The following is a 17,062-nucleotide window of genomic DNA, read 5'->3' as shown; positions in this document are numbered from 1 at the left end:
ACGACAACAAATATGTTATCCCTCCCCTTCTTTGTTCGAGGTAAACCTAAAACAAAGTCCATAGATATATCCTCCCAAGGAACACTAGGTACAGGCAAAGGCATATATAAACCATGAGGATTGAGTCGTGACTTAGCTTTTTGACATGTAGTGCAGCGAGCAATAAAACGCTCAACATCCCGTCTCATCTTTGGCCAAAAGAAATGTGTAGCAAGTACGTCCTCCGTCTTCTTCACGCCAAAGTGTCCCATTAATCCTCCTCCATGCGCCTCCTGCAACAACAAAAGACGAACGGAGCTAGCTGGAATGCATAGCTTGTTAGCACGAAACACAAATCCATCATTAACGACAAACTTGTTCCACATTCTTCCTTCTTTACAATTCTGCATTACATCTTTAAAATCAGCATCATGCACATATTGATCTTTGATGGTCTCCAAACCAAATATTTTGAACTCAAGTTGTGAAAGCATAGTATAGCGACGAGACAATGCATCAGCAATAACATTTTCTTTTCCCTTCTTGTGTTTAATGACATAAGGGAAAGTCTCAATGAATTCAACCCATTTAGCATGTCTACGATTCAGTTTAGCTTGACTTTTAATATGTTTTAAAGATTCATGATCAGAATGTATAACAAATTCTTTGGGCCATAAATAATGTTGCCATGTTTCTAAAGTCCGAACAAGAGCATATAATTCTTTATCATAAGTAGAATAGTTCAGAGTAGGCCCACTCATTTTTTCAGAAAAGTATGCAACAGGTTTGCCATCTTGTAATAACACACCTCCTAATCCAATTCCACTAGCATCACATTCAAGCTCAAAAATCTTATTAAAATCAGGAAGTTGGAGTAAAGGAGCATGTGTCAACTTATCTTTCAATACCGTGAAGGCTTCTTCCTGTGCGGTACCCCATAGAAAAGGCACATCTTTCTTTGTAAGCTCATTGAGAGGTGCAGCAATGGTGCTGAAATCTCTCACAAAACGCCTATAGAATCCAGCGAGGCCAAGAAAACTCCTCATTTGTGTGACCGTTTTGGGCTGCGGCCAACTCTCAATAGCTTCAATCTTGGCTTTATCAACTTCAATTCCCTGTGGAGTAACAACATAGCCAAGAAAAGATACTCGGTCGGTGCAAAAGGTGCACTTCCCAAGGTTACCAAACAAATGTACATCACGTAGAGCAATAAAAACAGCACGTAAATGTTCCAAATGTTCTTCCAAAGATCTGCTATAAATCAATATGTCATCAAAGTAAACTACCACAAATCGTCCAATGAAAGCACGTAAAACTTTGTTCATTAATCTCATGAAAGTACTAGGTGCATTAGTTAACCCAAAAGGCATGACTAACCACTCATATAATCCAAACTTAGTTTTAAATGCTGTTTTCCATTCATCTCCCAATTTCATACGAATTTCATGGTATCCACTACACAAATCAACTTTGGAGAATATTGTAGAGCCACTCAATTCATCAAGCATATCATCTAGCCTAGGAATAGGATGACGATAACGAATAGTAATATTATTAATGCCTCTACAATCAACACACATACGTGATGTACCATCCTTTTTCGGCACTAGAATAATAGGAACAGCACAAGGACTAAGGGATTCGCGTATATAACCTTTGTCGAGAAGCTCTTGTACTTGACGCATAATCTCCTTCGTCTCCTCTGGATTGGTACGGTATGGTGCGCGGTTTGGCAGTGAAGCACCGGGAATTAAGTCAATCTGATGCTCAATCCCTCGAATAGGCGGTAATCCCGGTGGCACGTCTTGTGGAAAGACGTCAGTGAACTCCTGCAAAATGTTAGTGACAACAGGAGGCAAAGAGGAAGGCACGTCCTCGAATGAAAATAATGCCTCTTTGCACACAAAAGCATAGCAAACAGATTTGCTGAAATCTAGCTCATCAATATCAGATTTGGTGGCAAATAAACATGCACTTTTCAATTTAATTTCACAAGCAACACTAGATGGTTTATTATTAGGTTTCATTTGTTGCTCAAATTCTTTTGCCACAATCTGATTTTCACTCTTATTCTTCTCCTGTTTTGCTTTATTAGCTCTATTAATATCATCTTTCAAAATGGAATCAGGAGTCATAGGAAGCAAAGTAATAGTTTTATCCTTATGAACAAGAGTATAGTGATTGTTTCTACCATGGTGTACAGAATTTTTATCAAATTGCCATGGTCTACCAAGTAATAAGGAACATGCTTGCATAGGTACCACATCACAATCAACATAATCAGCATATGTAGAGATACTAAAATGCACATGAACAGTACGTGTTACCTTAACCTTGCCGCTGTTGTTGAACCATTGGATGTAATAAGGATGTGGATATGGTCTTGTGGTGAGAGAAAGCTTCTCCACCATCTCCATACTAGCCAAATTGTTGCAGCTCCCTCCGTCTATGATGACGCGCACAGAACGTTCCTTCACAACTCCCTTGGTATGGAGCAAATTGTGCCTCTGATTTTTCTCAGCTTGTGTGACCTGCACACTCAAAACACGTTGAGCAACTAAACATTCATACCTGTCAGCGTCTTTAGGAGCCATGTATTGTGTCTCATGATCAGAATCATCTCCACCATGTTCTTCACGTGTAATAAGAGCCAAAGTCTCCTCATCATAGTCACTAGCGGACTCATACCCACCATCCTCAGTAGCAATCATCACACGCTGAGATTTGCATTCTCGCGCATAATGACCTCTTCTCTTACAACGACGACAAATAATATCACTTGTGTGCCTTGTTGATCCCATGGAAGAAGAAGAGCTCTGTGCAGGCCCGACAGGTGCGCTCTTGGCAGATGATGGTGGTTGTGCCTGCTTTCTTGTATCACGGCTGGAGATGGCACCTGATGGAGTTGCTGGTGTAGTGGAAGTAGAAGATGCACGCGATGTCCATGAGGAAGGTCGACCTGCAGAAAAGTTAGTGCGCGCCATTGCTTGTCGATCCTGCACTTCACGCAATTTTTGAAGCAATTCACGTTGATAATATGGTGGAACCCAACAAGTACGCATAGCAGTTTTCAAAGCAGCCCAAGTAGCTGGAACAGGATATAATCTACAATGTTCAGACCACCATACACATGCAAAACTAGTGAAAGCACAAACAGCAGCAGCAACCCGTCTCTCCTCGGGATATTGTAAACATGTAAAACGTTGTTCAGTTTCTAACTCCCAAGTAAGATATATATCAGGAATATATCTACCCTCAAATGGTGGAATATTCAATTTCAGTTTAGGAATATGGACATCATCTCGTACCTGAGGTGGTGGTGCAGGCCTACCATTACGAATATATACCTGAGGTCGACCTGCTGGTGGTGGTGCTGGTGGCTGCACGTAGTTCTGATTTTGATCAACCTCATCCTCATAATCGCCCGCATACTCATCATCCTCCTGGGTACCAGCAGCAGCAGTAGCATGAGCCAAAGAAGCATCAACAACAGGAACAGCAGCACCAGAAGTTTGGCCATCCTCAATAGGAACACGCTTCGCTCGTCCATACTGATTCGAAAGGAGGCGTTGTTGTTGTTGTTGTTGCAGAGGTGCGATAGGTGCAGCCGGCGGTGGTTGTGGAAAACGCGCGAGCAATTCATTAAACTTGCTATCAAGCTTTGTTTCGAATGTCTTCTCAATGCCATCTATCTTCTCCATGGCCTCATCAAATCTGTTTAGCACATCTTGCACCTGTCCACTCATCATTTGCTGAAATTTATCATGTAGCTGTTTGTTCGTCAGGTTCTCCCAATCAGTCTCATCGGCTTGTGATCCTGGCATGGTTAGCAGCAATAGAAACACAAAATAATATGATTCTACAGACTACTAGGAAGCGGTGGTGGTGGTGGTGTGTCACAAATCCTTCAAGCGAATCTCAAATTCTTACCAGTTCTTACCCAGCAGCAGGTGGTGATCGGCAACCGTTGTAGTCAAAACTCTCAAAGCTTGGATAGAGCGATTACCAGGGAGAATCAAACGCACGACGTAGATGTATGTGGAGCTGGGAAGGCTTATAATATGGTAGCAAAAAGGGTCAGCAATAATCAATTCAGAGATGCAAAGTTGAATAAACGCTCAACGACGGTACTATGCTGGTCCTAGGCTAGACTGTGCTAGAGATGCGAGCCTAGAACACTAACAAAATCACGGCGCTGCACGTAAACAAGGGAGGAGCACACTCTGAATTTTTTCTCTCTTTTTTTCAGTTTTTTTTTTGCACTTTTTTTCCTCTTTTTTTTGCTCCGCAACAAATTTTTTTCGAAGAAGTCTACAAATGGTCTAGAAACTGCCTAGCCAGAATTTTCCAGACTTAGTTTTTTTTGAAACTGGAGCTATTTTTCTACCGCGGGTAACACGAAAGTTCGGAAGTCCTTCTCTATCACGACTCGGAGTATGGCGTGATCTGGAAGTCGAAAACAAAGCAACAAATATTGAACTTGGACTAGGACTGGTGGCGGATATGAATCTGGTGGAACTCGGACTGGTGGCGGAGATGAATCTGGTGGAACTCAGACTGGTGGCAGATATATGTTGCAGGTGGACTCGGATTGGCGTGATGGAGGTGGATATGTGGTATATGGTTGCGGTGATGTCGATGGTGGTAGATGGCAGCGGTGATGACGATGGTGGTATATGGCAGCGGTGATGACGATGGTGGTATATGGCAGCGGTGACGACGATGGTGGTATATGGCAGCGGTGATGATGATGATGCGGCGACGGCGTGACAACTTGTGAACAGAACTCGAAACTCTAAAGGACTAGACACTAAGACCAGCAACTAGACACGACGATGCAACCGCAAATTCAACAACGCAAATATAGAAAAGATTATGCAATGGCTCGGACTTGTTCGGATATGATGAACTAACCCTAATTTTTTTGTGGCTTTTTCGTGGACTATAGGTATGAAGAACAGACTCGATCTAAACTATGAAAAACTGTAAAATCTCACCGATCAACCTGGAAATCTGATACCACTTGATAGAGGCAAAGGTGTCCCGTCTTTCGATGAGATGATGGATTTCGCTTTGGTGGAAGTCAACTTTGACGATCCGACTACGAACGTGCGAGGACGTCGCGCCTTAGCAATCGCTAAACCAACTCCGAGAGGTTATTGACCATGCCGGAGCACGATCCACCTGACCACGAGGGTTTGTTTCCTGCGAGCAAACGAAGAACAAGCAAGAAACTGAGATTGCAATCTAGATATTGCGAATATAAGATGAAAGCTTTATTGATCAAGGTGGGGTTCTGTGACGCCTTTGTCTGGTCGTTGAACACAAACGAAGTACGCGAAGTTGCAGCTATGGCAAACTTTAATCTAAACAAAACCCAAAGTCTAAACGGTGCCCTAAGGGCTGTATATATGGAGGAAGAGAGGGGGAATTTCGTGGCCCTTGGTGGAGGGGTCCGAAATCAACCCTATCTCTTTTTTCCCCATACATACGGACTCTAAAAATAGCCTATACTTATGTATTTCGAAATTACATGGGCCTGGCCCAATAAAAAAGTGACGTAGCACCTATAATAGCCTCTGGACGAAATTTATGAAGTGACATCTTGTATATTTCGTCCAAGGCTTCATGCACTCGTTATGGTGGCTTCAAAGACCTGAAATCATCACTTGTAACTCCGTTCTTGTTCCCCTTGCGCATGCCATCATCTCCATGCTTGTTCTTGCTCCAATGTTCATCCTTCTCCAAGCTAGGCCCTTCATTTGTAAGCAAAACAAATGTATCCAATTTAGGCAACATCATATTCTCATGAACATTAGAATCATTACCAAGAAACAAAAGTACCTGGTAATTTAGTTGGCGTGCGCGAGCTCTAGTAATTGGTCCAGTATGTATAGCAGCAGGGGCTGTGGGTGTAACAATGGTATTGATGTCCTCATCACCGTCGATATTCTCGGCAGGTGGAGTACATAACACTTTTTGGTCCTTGACCGAAGAGGGAGAAGCCGACGGTCGGTTAAGACGCGTATAAAGTTCGGGTGAACACATATATGATACAAGTACTTCGGTACATACAATCATTATACATAAAATTCTTTTACCCAAGTCACTTGGGGGCTCTTAAATTTATATGAGCTATTTTATAATAAGTGTCATTATTTAATATACAAGGGCTGCCTTCCGTAATCATTGTTATAAAGCCATAAATATGCATCAATTTGACTTAAGATTTTGGCCAAGCTGGGTTGCCTGGCTCCTGTGCTTACTCCTACATTCCCAATTGTTCGGCTAGGCGGTAAAGGGAGCACCTCTGTGATTGTTACTGTCGGGCCATCCGAGTTAGTACCTCAGACTGGGTGAAGCCGAAAGCTAGCAATCTTAAAGTATCACATTGGTCGGCAATGACGGAAGTGAAAATTGTGGTTCATTAATACCATAGAGTTTGGGAACTTTCCCCGAACTAAATCCTCAATATTTTCTCCTGCATTGATCGGAGGCATGGTTTCATGATCATGGTTGGCATGACAACCCAAAGAAAGAAACCGATAGCGGGATTATTTTCTTTGGAAGATGTTTCTTACATTATAAACTAATATAACATATCTCTCCGCGTACCTTTGTTTATAAAACCGTATGGCCGGATTGCCTTGTTTGTCATAAATATTTGCCCTTGTCAAGGCTTTATAAAGTGGGACAAACACTCCCCGGCTACTGGCCGAGGAGGTTGAAGCCGATGGTCGGTCAACAAAGTTTTGTACGATGCGGATTCGAGTATTAATGATGTAGAGTACTCGGGTACGTAGAATCATTACACATAATTTGTGATTTTACTTCGGACATCGATCCTTAATTCGGCCACTCGTGCCCTCATTAAGGCTCGGGGGCTACTGGGCTTCGTGCTTATCATTTACAAATATTAAAGGGGTACATCGATCCCCTGATCTGGTGTTGCCACCCGACCAGTGTCTCGGGGGCTACTGCATTGACAATCCAATGCAGAAAATTTAAAGTGCAATATAGTTTTCGAGGAGATTATTATCCTCAGGTTGGTCGGTCGCATGCAACCTAAGTCTCGAGGACTTTGCACACCGCGTTTGTATTCCTAAGTATGCTGCCGAGCTGGGAATTGATCCTCAGGCTGATTTTATGAATCGGCCTGAGTCTCAGGGGCTACTAGGGTCAGCGGTTTGATTTTTTCCTTCAGGTGCATCCCGGATATTAGGCCAACACGTACCTTGAGGGCATTTCTGGCATTAAGCTCAACTAAACTCCTTCAACTTTTTTAAACCAAGGTGATCTATGACACCTCGAATATAGTCCAGCGTTGGAGCTCGGATATAGTCCGGTGTTGGAGCTTGGACATAGTCCAGCGTTGGATCTTGGACATAATCCAGCGTTGGAGCTCGGATACATTCCGGCGTTGGAGCTCGGAAGCAGTCCGGCATTGGTGCTCGGTTGCTAAAGATACCTCGAATGTAGTCCGGCGTTGGAGCTCGGACGCAAGAGGACGCTGCCGCCCGGGAACAACTTCAAACCCGAGGTGTGGCGTAAAAATAACAAGGCATTGATAAAGGCCGGAAACTTAAAGGGGCTCCTCGGATACCCGGCATGTAAACTCTTCGGATGCACTTCGGCGATCCTCAAAGATGAGAAGATTTGTTGAACCGGTTTTCAAGACCGACAATCGAAGATGGAGAACAACTCGGAAGAATCGAGGAGCATTCCCAACTTGAAGACCGATTCAGGGGGCTACTAACGGTGTCCTGGACTAGGGGGTACTCACCACGTCGTCTCCCGATCAGTTAGATTGGGCCGAGGACCCCCATGGCTGTATACTCATGGGCTAGTTCGGACAACCCTGCCGCATACAAGGAAGACTCCACAAGACTTGGCGCCCAAGACAAGGACTCTCCTAAACCCTAGGCCTCCGGTGTCTTATATAAACCGAGGCCATGCTAGTCAATAAACAATCTCATATTCATTACTACAATCTCGTGGTAGATACATGTACTCTGTACTACACCCATATGAATACAATCAAAAGCAGCATGTAGGGTATTATCTCATCAGGAGAGCCTGAAGCTGGGTAAAACCCCGTGTCCATGTTACCATCGCTCCAAGACGCCTAGCTTAGGACCCCTACTACGAGATATGCCAGATATTGAACTGACAGCCGGCCCCCCTTTCCTTCTTATTCTCTTCCCCTTCCTTCCCCTCTCCTACTAGGACTAGGAAAGAAGGGGGAATCCTACTTGGAGTAGGATTGCCCCCCTTGGGCATGCCTCCTCCTCCTTGCCCCCCTCCTCCCCTTGCTCCTTTATATACGGGGGCAGGGGGCACCTCTAGACACAACAATTGATCATTGATCTCTTAGCCGTGTGCGGTGCCTCCCTCCACCATATTCCACCTTGGTAATATCGTAGCGGTGCTTAGGTGAATCCCTGCGTCGGTAGCATAATCGACACCGTCATCACGCCGTCGTGCTTACGAAACTCTCCCGCAAAGCTCTGCTGGATCGGAGTTCGTGGGACGTCATCGAGCTGAATGTGTGCTGAACTCGGAGGTGTCATGCGTTCGGTACTTGATCGGTTGGATCGTGAAGACGTACAACTCATCAACCACGTTGTGCTAACGCTTTCGCTTTCGGTCTACGAGGGTACGTGGACAAACACTCTCCCCTCTCGTTGTTATGCATCACCATGATCTTGCGTGTGCATAGGAATTTTTTTGAAATTACTACGTTCCCCAACAGTGGCATCCGAGCCAGGTTTTATGCGTAGATGTTATATGCACAAGTAGAACACAAGTGAGTTGTGGGCGATACAAGTCATACTGCTTACCAGCATGTCATACTTTGGTTCGGTGGTATTGTTGGATGAAGCGGCCCAGGCCGACATTATGCGTACGCTTACGCAAGACTGGTTCTACCGACATGCTTTGCACATAGGTGGCTGGCGGGTGTCAGGTTCTCCAACTTTAGTTGAACCGAGTGTGGCTACACCCGGTGTCGTGGAATTGTCACGGCAGATGTCCTTAGTGTCAGGACTTAGTCGCGAGGCCAACGCATCTATGTGGTAGCTTGAGAGGGGTTGAGCGGAATCAAGAGACGCAACACAAGACAGGGATTTAGACAGCTTCGGGCCCCGGGAAACATCATCCGGTAAAAACCCTACATGCTGTTTGAGGCTGGGTCTCATTATCATCACGAGGGAGTCGCCGTAAACCGGCTCTCCTCTTCGTGTCTAGCCCTAAGATTGTTTCTTCTTGCTTGTAGCTTCTCGCTTGTCCTTTCTAACCTCTCCCTCTTTGGGGAGCCCTGCCCCTCCTTATATATGTTGAAGGGGCGGGTTACATGTGGAGTCCTATTAGGATAAGGACTAATCTATCTCTAATACAAACCGGATACAAGTCCGGGTCTTCCTTGTAAAGTAAATATTCCTCACGCCCTTTTCTCTTAAACCGACCCACCATAGCGTGATCCGGCCTTCCATAAACCGCCTGTTGGGCCACCGGGTCTTGTCGCTCCTCTGACCCGCCTACCGGATTACCGATGAATCGTAAACCGCCATGTCCAAGTGGGTCGTTAGTGAATCGCCAAACTCTAGCCGTGTCATACATCCGGCGGTTTATACCGCGGGGTATATCCCCGACATTAGCCCCCAGTTTAATTTGGATTCATCCATGTTAAACTGATCTGCAACAAGAACAAATTTGTCGGGTTGTGCTCCGGTTTAAATATTCTTGTAGACCGGCACTTGATCATCCTTAAATCCTTGTCATTTCTTCCTTCCAAGTTAATAACCATCTTCATAATCAATTTGCTTGCAGAAGATATTTGTAAATAAAGAATCCATTTGAATCGGCCTTCAATGCTTTGACTTGACAAAAATATTAGTCTCTGAAATATTCAACTGATATCCAACCGGCTTGAAGATGTAAAAACTTGCCGGTTTATGATTACCACCATTGTCTGGTTATAAAAACTGATAATTCCGGGTCATGATTGTTGCCAACACCGGTTCATGATTGTTGCTAATGCCGGTTCATGATTATTGAGGACGCCGGGTTACAGACACAGGGTCATAATGATTGGTGACACCGGGTTAATCCAGTTTGCTCAAAACAGAGAATTTGAAAATAGTTCTTCGATAATAATATAATACCTGTAGCCCCCAAGTCTTGAGCAGAACAAAGTGATGGCTTAAGACTTGCTTCAATATAAATACTGCCACTTAAGAAGAAATCCATGTTGTTCATCCCAGTGACTAGTAAAAACTGAATACTCCATACTATGTAGCCCCCAAGTGCCGGGTTATCATGCACAGCAACCTGGGACTTGCAATTGTCTTATACTCATAAAAACTTCAACCAGTGTAGCCCCCAAGTGCCGGGTCATTATGCAATAATGAACAGGGACTTTGTAGGTATAATCATGTAGATTTGAGCAATGATGTGTAGCCCCCAAGGGCCGGCTCAGTAAGATAATATTGAGCTGGGACTTTAATATATACTTCAATGAAAATAACATCATATGATGTAACCCTCATCATGGGACTTGAATCCACGTCCACAAGGTTAAGAGCCTTGTGCTTTACCAACTGAGCAGTGGACTCTTCAATATAATGAATAAAAAGCTTTGTACCTTCAACTATTGACAGGAATAATTGGTAGCCCCCAAGGACCGACTCATTATAATGTGATGAGTCGGGTTTTCAATAATATGAGCAGACAATTACTTTGCATTAGCCCCCAAGTGCCATGGTGCATGCTTGCAGCGACATGAGACTTGCATGTAATCTCAATTTGAATAATGTAGCCCCCAAGTGCCGGGTCGTGAGCCTGCAGCGACTCGGAACTATTCCTTCCATTGTAGAATAAATCATATCCTTTGATAAAATAATAACTGTTGCGCTAAAGCGACTTTGAAAACTCAATAATACCGGTTACTAATAACCATAAAAATCCAGCCATGTTGGCTATTCAAGATAATATAATCCGGTATGAAAATTCAGCCAAATTTGGCTATTTGAATAATATAACCCAATCATTTATAAGCGCATGATTCCAATGGCGCAATCCAAATATATACTGGCGACATATAGTCCAAAGCCAGGTCGGTTTAATAAACTCCGGATAATTTCCCATCATATACTGGCGACTTATCGTCTTAAAGCCAGGCCGGTTTAATAAACACCGGATAATTTATCATCATGCTTTATTCAACCTGTCTCTGCATACAACAAGTTTAAAGTGTCCTGGCGGTTTACCGCCGGACGGGTCATAATGCCCAACATATAACCCAGGTTTATAACCAAGGCTGCACTTAAGAATAATCAATGAAATATATCATACCTGTGATACTGAATCACATCATTGGTTTACAAATTTTTTGTAGTAAGAGTGATAACCCCAATCTTGAGTAATGATAACTCCTTTCATACTGTGCCGGTTGATGATAAACCGTACCGGGTTGTGATAAACACCGGTTTAACCATATATAATACTGGCGACTCGTAGTCAAACCAGACCGGGCTGATAGTCTCCGGATTATAACTTGATCATGTACTGACAACTTGTAATTTGAAAGTCAAACCGGGTTAATGAACACCGGTTTGCTCTATAATAAGATGGTAACATAAAATCAAAAAATCAAACCGGACAAATAGTCTCCGGATTAAAGATTGACCGTGTTCCGTCAATTGACAGTTGAACCGGTCTGCGAATTTTGTCGGTTTAAGAACGCAACAAAAAAGGAAAATTTATTAAAGAAAATTTCAAGCAAAGGCAATGATAAAACCATTTGCAAAAGACATGCTATACTGAGCTGATCAGATGGTATTACCGTGGTCGGACAGGACCAAGCCCCCAATAGGTGTGACAATGGTTCAAGTCAGCCAGGTCCCCAAATGATTCGTGGCATATATGCCAGATCAAGAGGCGTGGCAATGGTTCGGGTTCGACCATGCCCCCAAGTGATTTTGTGGCCTTAGGCCGACCAAGAGGCGTGACTGGTTCAGACTTGACCATGTCCCCAAATGATCTGGTGGCTGTCGCCTATCAAAGGGTGTCGCGTTGGTTCGGACACGACCAAGGCCCCCAGTGATGTATAAAAAACAAATGTCAAGGGGTAAACCGGAGTCCGCTTTTAAAAACAGAGCCACTCCATGTAACCACGCATGATAAGAAAGACAGAGACCCCGCTTTATGAAGCTGAAGCCCCCATGTGATCAATAATATGTTAGGCCAATAAGGCAGGATACCCATGTTTGAACCGCGCATCATGGCAGCAGGTCCTCTTCGGTAATTTTTAACTTTTTGCAAGAGATAAATTCTTCTTGAGCCGGGATCTTGAACCGGATATTGAGAGCTTCAAAACTTTGTGGGAGACATCTTCCCCTTGAACCGGATATTAAACCGGAATCCTTCTTTTTAAGCCGGAAATTTTCTACGGCCTTTAAATTTGCACCAATATGGCGGTTTAGGGTCCTGCATTAGACAACTTTGCAAACCGGAGTAATTGCTCTTTTAAAGAAGGCAATATACAATATAAAATATATTGGATGGATTTCACCTGATATATCATGCCAGGGGTTATTCATCGTGGAGTTGATGATCACCATGGTAAAGCTGAAATTAATGACGGCCGAGTTGGCCGCGGCGTTGTAAACCGGTGCGGACGAGTGGATCAATAGCAGGCACGGTAATCCGTTCAACAGCAAGCTGGTGCAGACGCTGGTGCATGATGATGCTAACGCACACTCCATATGCACAGCATGGCACTACCTTTATAATAAATTCTTGTCCTGCACACAAAAGTATACAGACCAAAGTAATTGCTTTTTGACAAATACAATGTGTGCTAATAAACTTAGATGGATATCACCTGATGTTTGCAGATAGCAAACGGCTTTGGATGACGAATGATCCGTTCACCGCAACAGAGGCGGCGGCTTAACCCACTGCATCGGTCGGCTCAGACGGACCCTCCGGGTCATGTTTGACCCTCTCTTTTTTTGGTAGATAACTTCATATCCGAAGTATGCTGTCAATGACTGTGCTGCCGTTCTGTCTGTCATTGCTGCTGTCCTTAACCCGGATATCTCGCGCGGCTGCATGCCTCCAAGGGCTTCGGTAGTTCGATGCCCGATCCATACGGCAGATAAGTGGGCAGCAAAACCAACTGGAGAGCAGCGTTGTTTTAAAGCGGCAGCAATGCGCGGCGTAACCTGGCCACGGAGGCAACGGCGGACGGCGAGGCAAACCACAGCAGAAGCAAACATGAGCAGATTCTCTTCTTCTAGATGAACATGAGCATATTCTGACGACTTGTTGCTGTTGTGAATCGGCCGTGACAGCCAAATTGACAGAGGTAGCGGCCCAAAGTGAAGGCATGTCACAGCTGCGGAAACCAGTGAAGGCGACGATGGCTCGACAGCAGCCGGCAGAATCAGATGCTCCGGTTCGACGCATGATCCATGCGGGTTTGCAGCAGTGAACCGGTGCTAGCCGGAGCAAGCCAGATCACAGCCTCGGCGGTTCAAAAGCGCAACTGCAGCTGAGGAGGCCCGCGGAGGTGCGACCAACGACAACCCGCGAGAACCCGCAGCATCGCAGGGCAAAGGACGATGACCCGTAGTGACGCCGGTGAGTCAGCGGGAGGAAAACATGGTGGGCATTGCAGTTAACCCGGCGAGGCGGTTTGTAGTGGAGGATGCGGCTTGCAACAGAGGAATCAGACCGGCGAGACGACCCCGCAGAGAGCTAACCGGAGCAGAGGGCGCATGCAGCCCGGGGGTACCTGACGTTTCAACGACCCACGACCGGGTGGAGCGGTAGCAAAAGGGCGAGGCGACGCCGGTCTTCGATGGGAGCAACAAAGTGGTGAGGCGGGGCCGCAGCCACAGCGGCAGGTTGGAGAAGCGCCGGCACGGCGGGGCCGTGGCCGAGCAATGGTTGGAGTCGCACCCGGTGATGGTGGCTCGAGTGGAAACGGTGGCCAAGTCCCAGTCCGTAGCCTCATCCAGTTCTGTCGACGGCCGCTCAGAGACGAAGATTGAATCCGCATTGACGTGCGGTCATAGCGTGCCCTGATGGATCTTTCTTTTCCTTAGTATTCACATGCTAAAATCACGTAGTAGCTTTCCTTCTTTAATTCTTGACTCGTAGTAGATTCCTTGTATGCACGTAGTAATCATAGCTGATAAAAGAAACACCGATTTGGCTTCCGGTGATGTACTAGTCGAAGGTACACTAGTACTGTATTGAAACCATTGGGATTGATGCTTGATATGATGGAAAACTTTTTAACTTATCCACAGCCTCCGCCCTTATGGCCTTTGGTTTCCGCGCTGGGGAGTAGCACTAATAATTCCGGTTGATGCCTTCGGGAATTTGAATTGTATATAATCAACCAAAAAGGTTTCGGACAAATTGACTGTCTCGGCGACTCGGGCGAATCCCTTTTGCCCTTGGCTTCTTGCGGCGGTTCAACGGAGTAATCCGGACATGACGGATCGCCCGGTCGCGTGTGACAGTGTACACAGAGGCAACCCTAATTTCTTTTCTTTGACTTGAAAATCTCACGGATCGTAAAATCTGATATGATGAACTCAAAGTTGATGCAAACTCTTCCGAGCTGATTCTTTCTTATCCGGAAAATTGTGAATTCCTTGATCCCTGTGAGAGATGCCTCCAAGAACTCAACACCACTGTGCGCAGGCCCCACGGTGGGCGCCAACTATCGTGGAATTGTCACGGCAGATGTCCTTAGTGTCAGGACTTAGTCGCGAGGCCAACGCATCTATGTGGTAGCTTGAGAGGGGTTGAGCGGAATCGAGAGACGCAACACAAGACAGGGATTTAGACAGCTTCGGGCCCCGGGAAACATCATCCGGAAAAAACCCTACATGCTGTTTGAGGCTGGGTCTCATTATCATCACGAGGGAGTCGCCGTAAACCGGCTCTCCTCTTCGTGTCTAGCCCTAAGATTATTTCTTCTTGCTTGTAGCTTCTCGCTTGTCCTTTCTAACCTCTCCCTCTTTGGGGAGCCCTATCCCTCCTTATATATGTTGAAGGGGCGGGTTACATGTGGAGTCCTATTAGGATAAGGACTAATCTAACTCTAATACAAACCGGATACAAGTCCGGGTCTTCCTTGTAAAGTAAATATTCCTCACGCCCTTTTCTCTTAAACCGACCCACCATAGCGTGATCCGGCCTTCCATAAACCGCCCGTTGGGCCACCGGGTCTTGTCGCTCCTCTGACCCGCCTACCGGATTACCGATGAATCGTAAACCGCCATGTCCAAGTGGGTCGTCAGTGAATCGCCAAACTCTAGCCGGGTCATACATCCGGCGGTTTATACCGCGGGGTATATCCCCGACACCCGGTCCTTGAGAAGGTTAAAACAACACTAACTTGACGAACTATCGTTGTGGTTTTGATGCGTAGGTCAGAACCGTTCTTGCTCAGCCCGTAGCAGCCACGTAAAACTTGCAACAACAAAGTAGAGGACGTCTAACTTGTTTTTGCAGGGCATGTTGTGATGTGATATGGTCAAGACAAGATGCTAAATTTTATTGTATGAGATGATCATGTTTTGTAATAGAGTTATCGGCAACTGGTAGGAGCCATATAGTTGTCGCTTTATTGTATGCAATGCAATCGCCCTGTAATTGCTTTACTTTATCACTAAGTGGTAGCGATAGTTGTAGAAGCAATAGTTGGCGAGACGACAACGATGCTACGATGGAGATCAAGGTGTCGCGCCGGTGACAATGGTGATCATGACGGTGCTTCGGAGATGGAGATCACAAGCACAAGATGATGATGGCCATATCATAACACTTATATTGATTGCATGTGATGTTTATCCTTTATGCATCTTATTTTGCTTTGATTAATGGTAGCATTATAAGATGATCTCTCACTAAATTTCAAGATAAAAGTGTTCTCCCTGAGTATGCACCGTTGCCAAAGTTCGTCGTGCCGAGACACCACGTGATGATCGGGTGTGATAAGCTCTACGTCCATCTACAACGGGTGCAAGCCAGTTTTGCACACGCAGAATACTCGGGTTAAAATTGACGAGCCTAGCAAATGCAGATATGGCCTCGGAACACTGAGACCGAAATCAAGCGTGAATCATATAGTAGATATGATCAACATAGTGATGTTCACCATTGAAAACTACTCCATTTCACGTGATGATCGGTTATGGTTTAGTTGATTTGGATCACGTGATCACTTAGATGACTAGAGAGATGTCTATCTAAGTGGGAGTTCTTAAGTAATATGATTAATTGAACTTGAATTTATCATGAAAGTAGTATCTGATAGTATTTTTCTTGTCTATGTTGTTGTAGATAGATGGCTCGTGCTGTTGTTCCGTTGAATTTTAATGCGTTCCTTGAGAAAGCAAAGTTGAAAGATGATGGTAGCAATTACACGGACTGGGTCCATAACTTGAGGATTATCCTCATTTCTGCACAGAAGAATTACGTCCTGGAAGCACCGCTAGGTGCCAGGCCTGCTGCAGATGCAACTGACAACGTTAAGAATGTCTGGGAGAGCAAAGCTGATGACTACTCGATAGTTCAGTGTGCCATGCTTTACAGCTTAGAACCGGGACTTGAACGACGTTTTGAATGTCATGGAGCATATGAGATGTTCCAGGAGTTGAAGTTAATATTTCAAGCAAATGCCCGGATTGAGAGATATGAAGTCTCCAATAAGTTCTATAGCTGCAAGATGGAGGAGAATAGTTATGTCAGTGAATACATACTCAAAATGTCTAGGTATAACAATCACTTGACTCAACTGGGAGTTAATCTTCCTGATGATAGTGTCATTGACAGAATTCTTCAATCACTGCCACCAAGCTACAAGAGCTTTGTGATGAACTATAACATGCAAGGGATGAACAAAACAATTCCCGAGCTCTTCGCAATGCTAAAGGCTGCGGAGGTAGAAATCAAGAAGGAGCATCAAGTGTTGATGGTTAACAAAACCACCAGTTTCAAGAAAAAGGGTAAAGGGAAGAAGAAGGGAAACTTCAAGAAGAACGACAAACAAGTTGCTGCT

The sequence above is a fragment of the Triticum aestivum genome, chromosome 2B (genome assembly GCF_018294505.1).
Source record: "Triticum aestivum cultivar Chinese Spring chromosome 2B, IWGSC CS RefSeq v2.1, whole genome shotgun sequence".
In the NCBI taxonomy this organism is placed as follows: domain Eukaryota; kingdom Viridiplantae; phylum Streptophyta; class Magnoliopsida; order Poales; family Poaceae; genus Triticum; species Triticum aestivum.
This window is presented reverse-complemented; position numbering follows the sequence as displayed.